The sequence below is a fragment of the Anoplolepis gracilipes genome, chromosome 17 (genome assembly GCF_047496725.1).
Source record: "Anoplolepis gracilipes chromosome 17, ASM4749672v1, whole genome shotgun sequence".
Classification (NCBI taxonomy): domain Eukaryota; kingdom Metazoa; phylum Arthropoda; class Insecta; order Hymenoptera; family Formicidae; genus Anoplolepis; species Anoplolepis gracilipes.
The window spans coordinates 7,995,642-8,012,971 of record NC_132986.1 but is presented as its reverse complement, the minus strand read 5'-3'; the positions used below and the strand labels follow the sequence as shown (position 1 = coordinate 8,012,971).

The following is a 17,330-nucleotide window of genomic DNA, read 5'->3' as shown; positions in this document are numbered from 1 at the left end:
CGAGGACAGCGGGGCTGACAGGACACAATATTGCAATAACTTCAATTACGGCGACACGACGGATTGCCGTGGGGTAGAATCGACCGTTCCTGTCTGTCCGTAGCCCGTAGTCAACCACCCCCGCCTGTTCCATCCATTTATATATCCGAGTGACACAAACGTCGTGGTCGAATTGGCTGTCGGATCTGAAAGGGGCTGCCTTTAAACAAGTGCTTCTTAATAAACCATTGACGCGCGAAACCACCCTCGAAAATTTGCCCCTCAGCGCCGCGTCGTCCACCCTTCCTCAACGTCTAACGCCATGAGACTAGATCGTCAGGGGACTTTTAGCTTTCGTTACTTCGTTAAATTCAGAAAGACAAAGCATCTCAAAGTAACGAAGTGTTCTGACATTTTTATTGCGAAAATTTTTCGGCATGCGTTAAATTTGCAAATTGGAAATGATCTGATTAGCATAGATCGATTAATGAACCTCACAGAATGAAAAATACCATATAAATATAAATATAAATATAAATATAAATACTACATGTATATATAGTATTCGTAATAATTTACAATTTAATCTTCAAGTTTAATTTTTTTTTTGATACAAAAAAGTTATTTCTCCCAATAATTTATGAAAGCATATAAAAAATAAAAATTATGAAAGCGGAAAAAAAATTATATGTTGATTTAAATCTGGTAATTAAGATTGGAACGACATTTTTCGCCGGAAAGATCACAAGAAATGTTCGTATATAATTTAATTTTTTTACGTAAAGAAAATTCGTCAAATAGTTTTCAGGACAAGGTCGAAGACCGCGGAGTTAGCGTAGCAGTGACTTATCGACCGCTTGGTTGCAGAGAGAGCGAACTCTGGAAAAATTGTGCAGAGCCTTTTGCCCCGCGGGCTAAGGGTATTTCACTAGGGGTGGGTACGCACCCTTCTTCGCTCACGTCCCACTCGAAATTTCGCTCGGCTAGCGCTTTTTTTAACATTTATTTGACAGCTGTCGTCCGCAATGCGTGTGCGTTTACCTACCTACCTACCTACCTACCGCACAGGGTCTTGTCTTCGTGTCGAAATTGTTCGAGAGCAGAAACGACAAGCCTGAACGGCACCCTTGAAAAGATAGGGGTACTGCAAACTTAAGATGCTGACGTGACTGACCGACATTTCCTTACGCAGCAAATATTTATAAATGTTTCGACATAATTACATGCGAGAAAGAATTAACCTTCTTATACCTTATATTTCGAATCCTCGAATTATATTGAAAAATGTTAATTTTTTTCTGTTTAAACATCTATTTATAATGTGCATTTAGGATTCATTCAAAGTACAAACTTAAAAAGTAAAGAGTATTAAATAATTAAAATTTATTTGGTCGTAACGTTTTTCATGAATATAATCTTTAATAAGCTACTATTTATCTACCGATTATCATCTTATTGAAATTCAATTATTATCTAATTGAAACATCAACTGTATACTTATAACATGTTAATTATATTTCAGCGTAAATCGCTCTATAATTCAATAAAAACATACGCTCATGTTTTCTCTTCGCGACGATATAATGTAATGTAATTAATTTTTTATTAATAAGATAATTATAGTCAAGAATACGAATCGCATTTTTCATAACAGAGAAGAGTAGACGATTTGTTGAATGAATTGAATTCTCGAAATATCAACGAACAACTTTGCATTCTCTTATAATGGAGTACATTTGTTATGCACCAATTACTTACACCCCCGCAGGCACGATCGCTAATTGCGGAACTGCGTTTTGTAAAAAATCGGTGAGGAAATAACTAATAATCACGTAATGAGTCGCCGCGAGAGTCTGTCACGCGATGCAAACGAATCAACGATATCGTTGAGCTAGGTTAATTACCCCGTGACCCGCGCGCCAGAATGCGTGGCCGCGACACCCCACTTTCTCTATAGTTGTATTCGTGCATGGACTTTTCAAAGTGTTGGTACATGCGAAAATTGAATGCCACGCGCGACACAACACTTTAATATAGTCGTATTCGTCGCACCAGCTCTAATTTCAATTAACACAGTTTTTTTATTTGCAGTCATATTAATCGAAACTGTTTACATGAAATAGAGATATAAGTCACTATTCTATTTTTTTTTTTTTTTTTTTTTTTTTTTTTAATATCGGGATAGATTTTAGTTTTTATCGAATTACATTATTATTCCGCTTACAAACGCCAGATTAGTTTACGCCGAAGACAAATCGCAGCCCTTGTCGCTAGGGTTTCTTAAATCGATACTCGTTGCCGCGCGCCAAGGAGCCTTCCTTTCCCTATCGAGCATGTCCGGGAGAATGATAAAACGTTTAACGACAGATAATCGTAGGAATCTCGATAAATCTAACGAGGTCTCGTTTCGCGTCGACCCTTTCTCCGATCACCGGTTTAAGCTCGCCGTTTCTGGATACAACCCCCAGAGCAAAATCCCGATAACGAAACGGGAATTTGTGCGTTTTTTTTTTCTTGGCCACAAAATAAAAAGTTTGAAAATGAACGACTAATGCAGGGATTGCGGTATACGAGCCTGAGAACTTTGTCAATTAGACGGCAACAATTAGTCGTAGCCGCCAGACAGTAGCTGCCACTATAGTGATAGGTAATAAGTAATAATCATTGATCGCGGTAACTTGTCTCTCCTTGACGTGCGCCTTACGTTCGCCATGGACTCGTTTAACATCACGTTACACGACGCCCGTTGCGTTCTTGCCGGGGAATGCGGATCGCCACACGATATTGCGCAATTGCCCGTTTTCCCAGATGTTTCCATAAGTGTTACCGAGATCGTTCAAAAGATTTATCTCGCCCTGATTAAAAGCAACATAAATCTTGCGCGAAATACCATTCGAAAGTTATATAAGAATTTAATTTTAAAAAATATAATAATAACATTTACGTGAATTATACGAAAATATTTTATTAATAAGTAATTTTATTAATATGTAATTATTATTAAATATATAATGTGTAGACTTTAATTATAGACTGTATTCCGCTAATTTCGTTTAATATTTTTTAAATTTAAAAAAATAACAGATATCCATGTAAATGATTAAACTACAATTTGTAATTCTAAAAATCGTTTTTTTTTTTCCGTTATTAATCATTGTTGGTGCATGAATTCAAACTCCAATTAAATAACGATACCAAATAGAAAACAAGAAATTGCAGTATTACTAATCGTTTCAAAGACTATAGCTCAGTTTGCAGAAACGCGCATCGACGTAATGTTCAATAAATCTGCAATTACCGTTGCTGCGTTATCGCGTAAACGCGCAAGATTTTTCCAGCAATTCCCGTTGCGAGAGAAAAAAGAGAGAGGTTAGACGGATAAAAATCGGTTAGAATGTCACGTCGACAAGCGACGCGCCTACTTTCTCATCGTCGTGTTCACTATCCTTCGTTTTCACGAGAATATCATCGTCGTGCTCCTCGCCTCGCTCGCGCTCGCCTTTCGCGAAGGATTCCTTGGATCAATCAGCGGGCGCCGGACACCGGACTGCCAGCCGAAGAAAAACCTGGTTGCCAAGCTTGCTCTCGTGTACGTGAGTTACGTGACGCCAGATCGACTGTCGATTTATCACGCGAACGCGTACGACGACGGCAGTTCGTCCAACCGGATGTGAGATCCTTGGCGATCGATGCGAATCTCTCGCGAACGTGACGCCCTGAATGCTTGTTACTCATCGTTGTTAACGTTTAATAAGTAGATATCGATTCTTTTAGCAGCGTAAAAAAAATTTAGATTACTTCTTTTACATTTTTAATGTAGAGAGAAATACATTTATATCGATGATACGTCACTTTTAGCGGCAATGATCGCAGATGGTTGGAGAACCGAAAGGTTTAGAATGTTCGCGTTCTATAAGATCGAAAAACTGCGGAAAGAAGAGGCACGCCAGCAATTTTCGGGATGGTCGCAAAATAATGATGATCTTTATCCCTAATGAAATTAGTTCCTGCTGCTCCGGAGCGCGCGGGAATAGACATCGTACCGTGAAATTACTATAATAGGCAGGCGGCGGCGGGGTAGTAGATTCCCCCCTCCCCCCATTACACGCACAGGCGTTACTCGCGTGTAGAGACGCGCGGAGAGAAGAGACGTTTCACGTGTATATTACGTACGTGGATTCGCGGACACAGGAGAACGCGAGATTGGATTGGTTCGACTCGGTCCTCGAGCCGATGTGAAACCATCTCCCCCGGCCTATTTAAAGAGAGCACCTAAATATAGTTCGCTTTATTTTTTTTCGCCGGAATTTAAAATTACGGTCGTAAAGAAGCCGAGGGCAAATTAGCCGGGGATTCGACCCTCCTAAGGGGGCTGTCTCTAGCCTCTTCGAAAGTCGTGCACGAGTGGATCCACCACCGCGAGGAAAGAAGGTATTCGACTCCTTTTCGCAATCAAGTAGATATATGTCGATTTTAAGAGAAGAATAGATGAAGAAAGAAAACTTGGATGTCGGTAAAATTTGAAAGTTATCGGATAAGAATATCTCAAAGTTATTTCTGAACGTTATTTTTAACGCGCGCTCAATTAATTAATGATTATAAATCAAAATGAAATCGAAATTAAAGCGCGAAGGTAGCGAGGATTTCATCGCACCTGCACGAATATTCGATTGTATTACCCGATTCGACGCCATGCCAATAATACAACACTCCGTGGACGTCCCGTGGCCTTGTCCGGCTCTTCAGGACGATAGTGCCGGGACCCGCAGCCCTACAGGCTCGCTCTTGTGGAAACAATTGCTGCCGCGGGGCATCATTTACATCATAAGCAATCATAATGATCGAATTTTCGGCGAACGACGATGATCCAACGAGTGGAACGAGGGGAGCCAATCCAGAAGTGGGTACCCACTTACCGGCTGTACGAACTATGCGCTCGCGAGTGAGGGACTCTGACCCTCCTCCACCTCTTTCGACCCTATAGCTCCAGGCTACCTGCGCCCGTTTATATGAACTGGCACTCATTTCTCCTTCCTCCCTCATTCCTCTCTTTTTTTCCTCTCTTTTTTTCAAACGTCCAGAAGGGCACTTCGAAAAAAGTAATCGTGCAAAAAATTCCGAACACGATGAAAACCGACGATCCGTCAAGCCTCTACTTGCGATGTATGCGTCTAGATGCCTTCGCGACACACGATATGTTGAAAAAAAAAAAAAAAAAAAAAAAAAAAAAAAGAACAAATAATGTCGCGCGGTTAACATGTCGTCTAAACGACCCATCAACCGTCCACCGACGACTCTTAATGTGCATCGTCGCGTACAAACGAGCGTGCATCCACCTAAAACGGCATACGAGTATTTTCACGTACCGTTAATGGGAAGTTACTGCGAACAGCGCGGGCGGCGAGCACGAAAACGCGGGTTCAATTTCCTGGGCGCGCACGAGCAGAACGACGTTCCCGGAGGACGTTTACTTCCAACGCTCAACGTCGGCGATAATATAAGAAGTCCGCGTATCGCCCGGCTATTTGCCCTTAAACAGCCGGGAAATTCGCGGAGTAGCCGATTTAAAAAAATCGTTCTCGCGAACGCAAATGATTCCCGTTCTATCGTATCCGGCGTGCTTCGATTTTCGAATTTCCTAAGAATTCCCGCACCCTCCTTCTCTCCGTCACGCGTTCACGGGGAGGGGTGTGACGACGGCAACGTTGCCGGTATTTTCCACAGCCCGGGGTTTACCAAAGACAGCGGAGAGCTCTGTGTTTTGGGCTTTGCCCGCGCTCGCTCTCTTCGTATATACGACTGGACCTATCAGTATGCGGACCACGAAACGTGGTCGGGGTCTCTCCCCTGCCCCCCCCCCCCCCCGCTTGCCATCCTGGTCTCTCTCGGCCTTCTTCTTCGTCCCTCGGAACCTCCATCTCCCCGTATCTCTCTTTGACAAACACAACGTGTCCCTCCGCTCTTCTCACCCCCTCTGCCGCTATTTGTCTCTCCTCTTCTCGTTGCCCTTCCTCCCCCGCTTTCTTCCTCGCACGCCTTCTCCGTCAGCGCGCGAGGCGAAACGTAGGCTGTTTCAGAGAGAGTGTTTCCGCCGTAATGCCGAAACAGTATTGATTGCAGCCCACCTAGCTTAGCTACGCCGCCTACTGCACCTAGCTCACGCTCGCACCTAAACTAGCGTGTATTTTCGCACGACTGCCTTCGAAGACAAACGAAATTAACTATGCATATTAACTAACTGTCATCGGACGTGAGGCGCAAATATCGAGTAGTTTCCTCGGCTCGGCCGGATGTTATCGACTTAACGCATTGGCTTTTGTTGCGTTTTCGGCGACCTATATCTCACGGAGCGTTTAACTTGTCGCGTTCGCAAGCGCAGAGAGAATCGAAAGTGCATCCGAATAACCAGAGAATATACGTCATCCGATGCGCGTCCATTAATATCGACAGGTTACGATAGCACGATTCACGGAGCGGTTCGCTCGCAAATCTGTTCTCGGTCAACCATGACGACCAGGCGGAAATCGCGCCCATCGTCCTGGACCGAAATTGGTCCGAGAACCGTACTAAAGGGTAGTAACGACGTAACAATGACTTTGGTAGAGAATAGTCGGCATCGCTGACTCGGAGTACGATGGGAACGGCAATTCCATCTTCAGGAGGAGAATAGGGTCGGCCCTATCGTGACTCGGCAGATAATTAGACGGGTAATCGAGATGGTCGGAGTTTCGAAGTATTACGGTAGTCTGCAGTTTAATATAGGCTGGTGGTCCTGTAACTTCCTGACTCGTCTTTAACAGATGCCAATGACCCACCCAAGATGCTATCGTCGTATCGCAGATGTTATCGTTTGAGATCGCAGAAAAAAATGGCAATAATTAAATATGACGTTTTATTCAAAAATACAAAGTAATGATTTGTCATCGTTACTTTCACTGTTAATTGACGGATCATAAAATTTTGAAATGTTACATACCATTACGCGCATTTTAAAAATTTCACTGAAATAATTAAAATAATTACCATAAAAATGCTCGATAAACTATCATATCATTTTAAAGATTTTGACATGACCTTTGACACTCTTAGAATGGTCATCGCATCAGACTCGCGTTTTTCCCATAAAAACGAGGCGTACGGAGTTCAGGGTCTCGTGTGACTCTGCGAGGTTTTTCGAGGGTTTGGTGACATAATGAGGCAGATCGATTGCCGGGTGCATTACCATTACAATGGTGGACACCCCCGGAGACGCCTATTCCTAACACAATTGATAGACGGCAGGAATTTTGGAAGAAAACGGGAAAAAGTGGGGAACTATCGCTTGGATGGGAAAAGAAAGGGAGAAAAAAAAGGAAGGGAAAAAGAGAGCGCGGTCACACCAACGGGCTTATTAGTCAGCAATGTGATCTATTTGCCCTGTACTCGCATAAAGAACCTACATTATTGTGCCACTATGTTACGAAGGAGGGCGTTATTGCCCAACAGGGACCTCCAGTTAGGCTCCTGTATCACCAACCCGTGTAGCGACGTATGGCGTACGGTTATAGACATCGTTCTTTCTCTCTTGTCTCGTTCTACGTTCTCCTCCATCATCGACCACCCGCGGGGTCTCGCTAATATGCCGGTAATATTTCCTCCATTCCGGATATCGCTTTATTATTTCCTGCCGGCATGCCACGGTTATCGACAATGAATTCTACATACGAGGAAAACAGCGTGAGAAATTTCCAAAGCAACGCGAAATGTATATCACTGATATTTGCATTAATACTACGTCAGTTTCTTCCTTTTGTAAAACAGAAATATTACGTCGTGAATTTTATTGCATAATATTTTTGTATATTATATTTATATTAAATTATTTACATTTTGTTATAAAACAAAAGGTTTATGACAAATTAAATGTTGTGACAATAAGTAAAGCATAAGCGCGTTCAATCATTTTTTTATAAGATTAGTTGAATAGCGAAAAATAATTTAGCATTCTTAAAGACACACGATAGATGAATGCCGTTGGTAATAGAACCAACGGACTCCATCCTTGATGTTCCGTTCCATTGTCGATTTTGGTCGCTCAGACGATTGTTTAGCATCCCGCGGATTCAGACTTGTTGTCTGACTCATGCGATTGGCCTCTTCTCTCCATCCGTATAACCGAATCGAATCGTCCGTCCGTTGGTCGGCTCGCTCGTTTTGGCTCTCGCGGCTCCGTTTCTGTACGAGTGACAATGATGTCACTTAAGGAACAAGGAATTTTCATTGTTCTCGACAACGTCTCGAAACCGCTCGAGAAACGCGCGTTTAAAATATTGAATGTTATAAAAATGGAAAAAAATATAACACTAGATTTCATCTTTTTATTTGACCTGACCCAGAAATTCGTAAATTACTGGTGAGCTTCAACAATCGGTGATACTTTGGACGTTATTTTTGTGGAAGGAAAGTTCGGCTTATCGTGAAAAGTTTGGCGGGAAAGGGGCGAGGCTTGCAGAGCAGCGAAACGCTTTCGGAAAATCCATAGCGTCAAGGAATATACAGGGTTCTGCCGTAGCAGAACACAATGGCGCGTTGTAGAAAGGTCGGGTGATAAGAGGAGCGAGCGGGAGCGAGCAACCGGACAGGAGAAAGATAGATAGAGAGATAGAAAGAGAGAGAGACACAGAGAGAGAGAGAGAGACAGAGAGAAACGGAGACGCGGGGAGAGCTTGCGGCGTCGGTCTTTGCCCCGAGTACGTGCTTCGAGTGACAAAGCTTCCAGCATGAGACCGACCGACCGACCGACCGTACGAACGCCAGAACGATACGACGCATCAAGGTCCTCGACGATCGATAGGCAGGCTCGACTCAACCTGGAACTATCCTCGTGCACGCCGCGCTTTTGCCTCTGTTTAATATTTCGGACGGGTATTTACACACGCGGTCGTTTTATCTGTGTCGCGGCCAAATCTCTCTTGTGCATTTCACAATTCCACGCCGAAAGATAATAATTCAACAAAGATATGTAACTTTGAAATTAACTTAGCATATCGCGTATTTAGTATCTCGAATAATTGACACGCTTTGATTTCATCGTTCAAGAGAATAATCACCGTTGTTTTTATTTTTATTATTTTTTTTTTTTACACGAGTTATATTGTCAATGTAATTTTTTGTTCTGCAACTTGTGTACGGCAACTCTCTCTTTTAAAAATGTGATAGGTATCTCGATTAAGTGGACTTTACGACAATGGCGGATTAGATCGAGGGACCGCTAGTAGGTGTCGGCAGATCCGTATCTGGCTCCATCGAGCTGGTCGCGCCCGCTCTCAGAAGCGTGAAATGAAATTTGACAGATCAGACCGAGACCCTCTCGCTCTCATCTCCTGTCCCTCCCCCACCCCCCTGCCGCCTCCGTCTCGCTCTTTTCGTCGCCCGATCGCAACCTCGAGAGCTGCAAAATGGCGTTGGCGCTCGTCCCCCGGGTTTCCGCACCTTCGGGGTGCCCCACGGGCATCGACGGGCACCTCCCGTCCCTCGCGCGCACGTTGGCTCTCCCCCTTTCTCTCCGTTCTCTCCCGTGGCGCACCCCATTTTATACGATTCTCTTTTATCTGTTACTTCCCTGCCGCCACCGCCGCCGCTGCCGGTTATGCTCCCTCGGGGCATCCGCTGGAGCGGGTCTCCTTAGTTCCAATCCGACACCTTTTTACAAATACATCACACGGCCTTCTGGTCCTTTGCCGCCTCTCATCCTAGGACCCCCTCCCCCTTCGTATCACTGTCCCATAGTAACGCTTCGTTATACCGAAGGTGGTGTGTAGTGGGTGCCCCCCTCCCCCATTTGCTTAAGCACATCAAATGCTTTAGGCTATTCGATTCTCGTTCACTTCGCTTAGCAGGTACTTATTGTAACTGTGCTTTATACTACATACAGTACCAAACGAGAAAGTGAGAAAATCGTAATCACATGTTACTTTAATGTAAATCCGCATCAAGAAAAAGATATATTTTTACGATAATCAATCGACTGCAAAGTTTATAATAAAATAAAAGAGCGTTAAATATTTTGTAGCATTTTTTTCTTTTTTAATTTCAATGATTAAAATACGTACTGCGCAGCGGGAATATCGTGATGTGATTTCGCTAAAACGTAACGAATTTTTTTTCTCGCCTCAACACCCCTGTGTGTCCGTCGACATAAGTAACATAATCTACGATCAAAGTGCGGGAACGTCATCATCCGCGTTGACGGGCCCGCCTCCTTCCTCGCGTCCAAACATCCGATCGTGTGACAGCTGTCCCCGCATCGGAAACGAAATTATATGCTCAAAGGATCGCGCTGATCTCTATTTAGATTCTTATCTTTCGCGCTATGACGCAACGCCCCGGAGATGTCATCGGCGCGTCTGGTGACCATGATCGTCATTGACACTTCGTCCCGGGATAACATAACGCTCAATAACGGAACGTGTGAATGCGAACGAGCGTTCCAGGACGGTTTAATTGTGTTTCTTTGAAAGCATCGATAGCATCTAACGGGAACATACTGTACACTACCGGGTTAGGTAGTGTACATAGATCACTTAAACTGTCGAACTGGTTCGAGATTTCACTCACTTCAAACGTCGCGCGAAAATCTTTCCAACTAAAAAAAAAAAGCAGGAATATAGCACAATAATTTAGCAAATTCTCATTTTTTTTTTTTTTTTTTTTTTTTTTTGCGTATCACGAATCAATCCCGATTCTTCGTTTTATAAGATCGTACGTTTCTCGTTTCTTTCTCGCGACGAGAGATCGTCTCGGCGACGATGGTACCCTAAGTAGCGAAACGAGGAAGGAACGAAATGCTGAGACATAAAATTGAAAAGTTTGACGTACGGCGGTTTATGGGACTTTTAGAACGTAGTAAACTCGCGCGTTATTCCTCCTTCCGCGGGTCGTTATATTTTTCTTCTCGTAGTCCGCGTGCTTTTGCGAGTGGATTTTTGTTGCCGCGATCGTTGTGTGTGCCGAGATGTTTGTCGTTCAAACGAAACCTTCTCTTCTCTTTCTCAACCTTCTCTCCGTTTTTACTCTCTTCAACGTGAATTACCGCTTCGCCACTTGCGAGTTGATTTATTGCTAGCTACCGCCTTCGTTTCTGAATTAAAATTTACTTTACTTTCCAATTTCTTTAATTCATTTTTATTCACATTTATAATTAATTTCCTCAAAAATACTATATAATTACTTTTTCTATATTTACATAATTATACAACGATATAATATAATCGTAATAATATTTTAAGCATAACAATGATTTAATAATGATTTCAATCAAAATTTCATAGAAATGACAGAACAATAAATGTAAAATACATGCGATTTACACATTTTCATCTGTCCAGGATAAATTTCACTCGGCGATAATTAGTACAGATGAAGGAAATTGCACCAACAAAGGGGTCCCCTTGAGCCTTTGTGCGAATAAAGAAGTTGTTGGGCATTCCAAGCTCATTGAACGCTCGCATACCGAGATCCCCGCGGAACGGTTAATTATCCGAGGATTTTTCGGCAAACGTCGGCCGTACCGCCCTCCCAACATCGAAGCCCGCAGAGCGCGGGTCTAAGGGGTTAGCGATGAACTTCGACACGGTAATGAAGCGCTCCCTCTCTTTGCCTAAACGAGTCGTCGCCTCTGCTTCGGATATATTTTATTGCGCGGCCGGTCTGGTTTATTATCGCCACGATTGCGCGAACTCTGTCTCGTTTCAATCCGCAACGTCTTTGTCGTTCTTACCCTCCGCGATATAACTCTACCCGTTCGAATACAACGAGAAAGAAAGAGAGAGAGAGAGAGAGAGAGAGAGAGAGAGAAAGCGTTAAACGCATTTCTGCCTAGATCAACCCTTCCTCACGCCCAGCAACGATTCCAACCCTCGGAAAAACAGTGGCGCTCAACGAGCCGTGCTATCGCGCACGAGTTCGCACGAAATAAAAGGGTTATGACCGTACATCTTATCCTCGGGGTACTCGTATTGTAAGAAGCACGTTTCCAATTTGCTTGGATACCTTGTTAAAGTTTTGCCGCGTCGAATTATTGTACATATTATTACGATACTTTTATAAAAAGATTTTATTTTTTAATCAAACAAATCTGCAAAATATAACATACATACATTTATGTGATACCAATGAGAGATAAATTCTTTCGTTACACTATCATTTAATAGTTTTCACATTTGTAACGTGTCATATAATAAGTTAACGGAGCATCTGATTTTGCATCGTTAACTTTTTAAATGCGTATGTGCGTAACTTTCCAAATGAGCTTACACCAAATGAATTATTTGTGGAATATGAGAACCGACGGCTTTTAACGGTACGAGCTTAAAACTATAATGCGTCCTAATCTGGCAATATCTCATGCTGTCTTGTGGGATTCGTCGCTCACGCACAGCCGTCCCTATTTAGTGGATCATATATATTATACCACTCTCATCGCCGGATCAACCCCTCGTCGAATGACATTTTATCTTTTGCAATTGCACACCAAATAATTCTCGGATAAATTGTCACACTTCTTTACAGTAAGGAGCACGTTGAAATATTAAGCAAATTTTCGTTAAAGATAAGACTTATTTAACGCGCTTTATTTTTTGTATCCGATATCTTCGTATTACTATACCTTTATACTTTAGGGTGCTCGAAGTAATCAAAATCCGGCGTTTGTCGGGTGTGAATAGTCACAAAGAGGAGGAGGTGGAGGAGGAGTGAGAATGTCGTCTTAGCACCGCATCGGCATCTGTTCACGAAGGAATTACGACGTAACTTTGTCTCCCAAGATAGCGCGACGGTTTCTCTGGAGCTGAGTGCTATCCAGGATAGAGTGTAGGAGGCGATGGAACCGTTGGGTTATGGGAGCGGGTGGGAATCCGGGAGACGAAGAGGCTACGAAGGAGATGGAGTAAAACCGAGAAAGAGCGAGATAGAGACGAAGTGAAAGAGAAAGAGAGAGGGAGAGAGAGATAAAGATAGACGAGGAGAGATCGAGAGCACGAGCGACCGGTAAGCACGGGAGTGTGCATGATGGGTGAGGCTCCTCCGAGGCTTGAGTTTCCATTGGGGTTGGTTCTTGCGATATAAGCTCTCGCAGCCACAGCATCGCCACCCATCCTGGGCCCGCCATCCTCTCCCCCTCCTGCCCCCCCCGGAACACCGACATAGCCCCCCTCCCCCCCCGCCATCTCTCGTCTCCATCGCCACGCAGTTCGCCCGCAGACCCCTGCGAGACATACAGCATACCCACTATCACCCACAGATAGTGGTGGTTCGGGTCGTCTCTCGGTGTGCTACGGGGTGTCGCGAACCTCATACATATTCAGCGGATGCATCACCCTCCTCCCACGTTCACCCTTCGCACCCCTCCCTCTCCCTTTACCCCTGCGCTCTCGACCTCCGCCCGAACCGCACCGGTCATCTATTGCCCTGACGTCCCCGAGGGCCCGCGTCGCGCTGGACGCGGACGAAACTTTCCCCGGCCGTACGCTAAACTCGAATTATGGAGCAGTTTTCGAAACCGATTGATGTTTAGGCGTTTTATCAAAACCGAAAAGCGCCGCGGGAGCCGAGAGAAGCGTTACGCTTTGTCGTTCAACCGATAGGCTTCCGAACCTCGTATCTGCTCGTCCGCCTCATTCCCGATCTCGCATTTCGAATTTTCCTTTCGCAGGAGATTCCGTGGATCAACTCTAAACCACGATGCTTACGTTTTATATTTTTATGTTTAGAAATTATTCCTGTTACATATTTTTAATTGTTACGTGTATCGCATTATTTTACTTTTTTTTATTTTATTGTTTTTATCATCCTCATCATCATTTTTATTTGTCATTTTCATTTTTATCTTGATATCTATTGTTGCATATTATTATCAACATTTAACTGCTAGGTACTGAAAATATGGTACACCATATATTTCTTCCTGGGGTGGCACGAAGGAAAAATACATGCGTATTTTTTTTCTTTTTTTTTTTTTTAACGTCTTGTTATCAGTATACCGATGCGAGATATCTTTTTTCCGATAAAGAAAAAAAAAGTGCTGCATGTTTGTCCCGCCGCGAACGAAGTGTTTAACAGCGGCCGCATAAATATTTACACTCGCCGGGGTGTTTTTAGCCCACGCGCGGAATCGAGATTACATCCGAATACATATGTAACAGTTCGCAACGATATTAGCAGTATTGCAGTATTTATGAAGCAAAGTTACGCCGAGTGATTTCCATCGCGCGGCAACAAATTTCTGGCCGCCTCGCATTAAACGCCTAGCGCGACGACGTATTTGCGAATTTTCCACTCGCCAAATTTCCTCCGCGTTAACCTTCCAATAACTTGGAATGCCAAACTCGAACAAACAATTAACCCCGATACGATTTGCGCGGTCTATATTTGGGTAAAATCCGTCATGCTAAACATACATTTAACCTACTCGTGAAATTTCCACCTCGCTGTCCCTTCGACAACAGTTATACATGCCAAAATGAAGCAAACTAATCCCGATATTGCGATACCAATGCGTTCAGATTTATGCAACCAGATGCGAATTATCTTGGCGTGATCCCCGATCAATACCTGGACAAAATCGGACACGACAAACATGCGTCGACGGCGCTTGCTTACAACACGTTCGACGACGTCGAGGTGCGCAAACGCGATCGCTGACATCCGCGACGCGACAGAACAGCCATTTACATAATAATCCGAGCCGCGGGAACGACACGTAATTGATATAAATACGCCGAGCGATGATGGTACCGACAGACGTACGGCAGACCGTGGCCGCTGGCCAACCTATGGTATCCATGGACTGGCTTCGCATAACTTAGCATAAATAATAAATAATATTGTGAACGCGCGTGCCCCGGTGTTAACGCATGTGCGTCATTAATAGGCGCATTCTCTCTCGCTCTCTTCCCGCTCACCCTTCTGCCACCCCATTGCTTTCTCCTCTCGCTCTCTCGATCCACTACGCACATAGTATTATATTATATACTTATACTATATACTTATGTGTGCATGTGTACCTGCCAACTCGCGTCTGTCTACCTTTGCCATCGACGCGCCGTCTCGCCGAGTTCATCGCCACAAGCATGTATTATACAATTCGAGACGATTTATGCACCTTCGATGTATGTCCATCAAACATAACAATCGCCTCGACGTCCGTATTAATAGAGATTATTAAACTTTGAAAACGAATCTATATATATATATATATATATATATATATATATATATATATATATATATATATATATTTAAATTGTTGTAAGATAGATCCAACAATGATATCTTGCAGAATAACGTTGTTCAAATAATATTGTTTACTCGTCAGTTTGTATATCGTGTAAAGTGAGAAAAAAAACTTGCTTGTTAAATTAGAGCTGAGAGAGAAATTAACTTTAAATCCCGAAAGCAAACATCATGAATTCAAAATGTATACTGTATCATAATTAGATGCTTCTCTACAAGTATAATAGCAACCGTATCGATCGATTTTCTATGCTAATCGAAAATAAATATAGCTCGAAACAAATTAATAATTAGTTAGATTTTACTCTCGTATAAAGAAGTCGGGCAATTAGTACTAATTTAGTAATAAAGGAAAAACATATACACGTTATATTTGGAAACGTATAGTTATGTATGTTTTCATTATACAAGTTGCCTATCTACAGATGAGATAAACGATCATTTAGATTGTATTGTGACGCGTACACATTTGTCACAATGTCGAAAATATGTATATTTATATTATCGAAGAAATTTAGATAATTCTTTTTTAACAAAATATTGATTCAAAAACCGATTACATCGAACATTTAATTTTTTAATGACAAATAATTCAGTATACACAGTATAATTCAGTAGTCTTATCAGACATTCCAATAAATTATGCTAAATAGAGAGAGAGAGAGAGAGAGAGAGAGAAAGCGTATGTGTTCTATATGTTTGAAACGATACGCATCTTTACGATGGCGGACCACTAATAAGATTCGCTATACTTTGTCATTAAGGCGATTACGTCTAGTTCGCCAGGTAGCTTGTATACCCGTATTTTCTCGCTACTCGAGAGAAACGAGTTCTCAGCGCCGCGAGCCTTGCCGATAGGCGATTTCGTAATACATTAGTGAGTCCCGGAGCTGTTAAATCGCGCTGTACGCAAACCGCCGCGTCGTTGCCTCGAACTCGATCGTTCGATCCCAGGTAGCCTCTTCGTGATGGCAATAATTGAGGAGAGAGAAGCGCACGGTAGCCGTGAGTGGCCGGGTGTCTCTTTCGCGTGTAACCGAATAGCGATACTAATCTTGTCGCGGTCCGTGGATATACGGAACGAGAGAGGCCTGCGTGTCCGGCACCCATCCGCAGACCCGAGTTCCAGTTGCAGGGCCGGCGGCGGCGACGCCGCTCTCTACCCGGGTGTCCGCTTCCAGTCCTAATACCCTTTATCGCGAATTAAGATGTTGTCGGGGTGTGGTATAGCCATCCGTTTCCCCTTTCTCCGAATCGACAAAGTCGATTCGCCCAAAGTACCCTGCAGGTACCGATACACACACACACACACACACACACACACATACATATTACGCATAGCGAATAACGAAGCCACACTTAAGCGTTAAGAAGAAGAAGAAGAAGAAGCAATGAACGCGCGGGGCGCCACGTCGGCCGGCGAGACGGATAGTTAGGTTGAAGATAAGTGAAGGTACAGATACGCAATAGAAAATGTAAGGGATTAGAGACACCCGGCAACTTTCCATCTTTTCGCCAAAGATATATATATATATATATATATATATATATATATATATGTATATACTCACTGATAAATATATAAATATAGTAGATGTAAATACATATGTACATATATTATTACATCAGCTATACTTGTATATCTACCAGCGAGATTCAGTCTCGCGTCTTTACGCGATAGTAGTAAGTCTATCTCCGTGACTCGTATATGGGTCGTATCGATTTATACAAGCGATACGCGCGAGTGCAGCGCGGTAGAAGGCGCATTGCATCATCGTTATCGTCCTCCCTTGGCGATGTCGTGCAATCGGGGAAACTCAGCACCCTCCCGCGAAAGATACGGGCGCTACGTATCCCGCGATCTCGCCCTCCTTCTCTGACGAAGCGAGCGCCGAGGGTGGTTGATGCACGGGGCCCCATTACTTCCTGTCACGCCGTAAATAACCGAAGCGGCATTGCGTGGCGCGTAGTAAACATTCAATAAACGGCCGAGATCCGTTTACAGGAATGCATAATGTGTCGAGGATGTGGCGAGGCAGTTTTTCGTTGGGGATCGCCGTCCGTTTCATGAAGAAGAATCC

General features: G+C 43.4%; 1 protein-coding gene across 22 annotated transcripts in view; it reads left to right on the top strand.

Annotated features, from left to right (window-relative positions):
- Positions 1-17,330, top strand: part of LOC140675363 (uncharacterized) — a 202,060-nt gene that overhangs the window by 60,281 nt on the left and 124,449 nt on the right. The gene's annotated exons all lie outside the window — the stretch shown is intronic.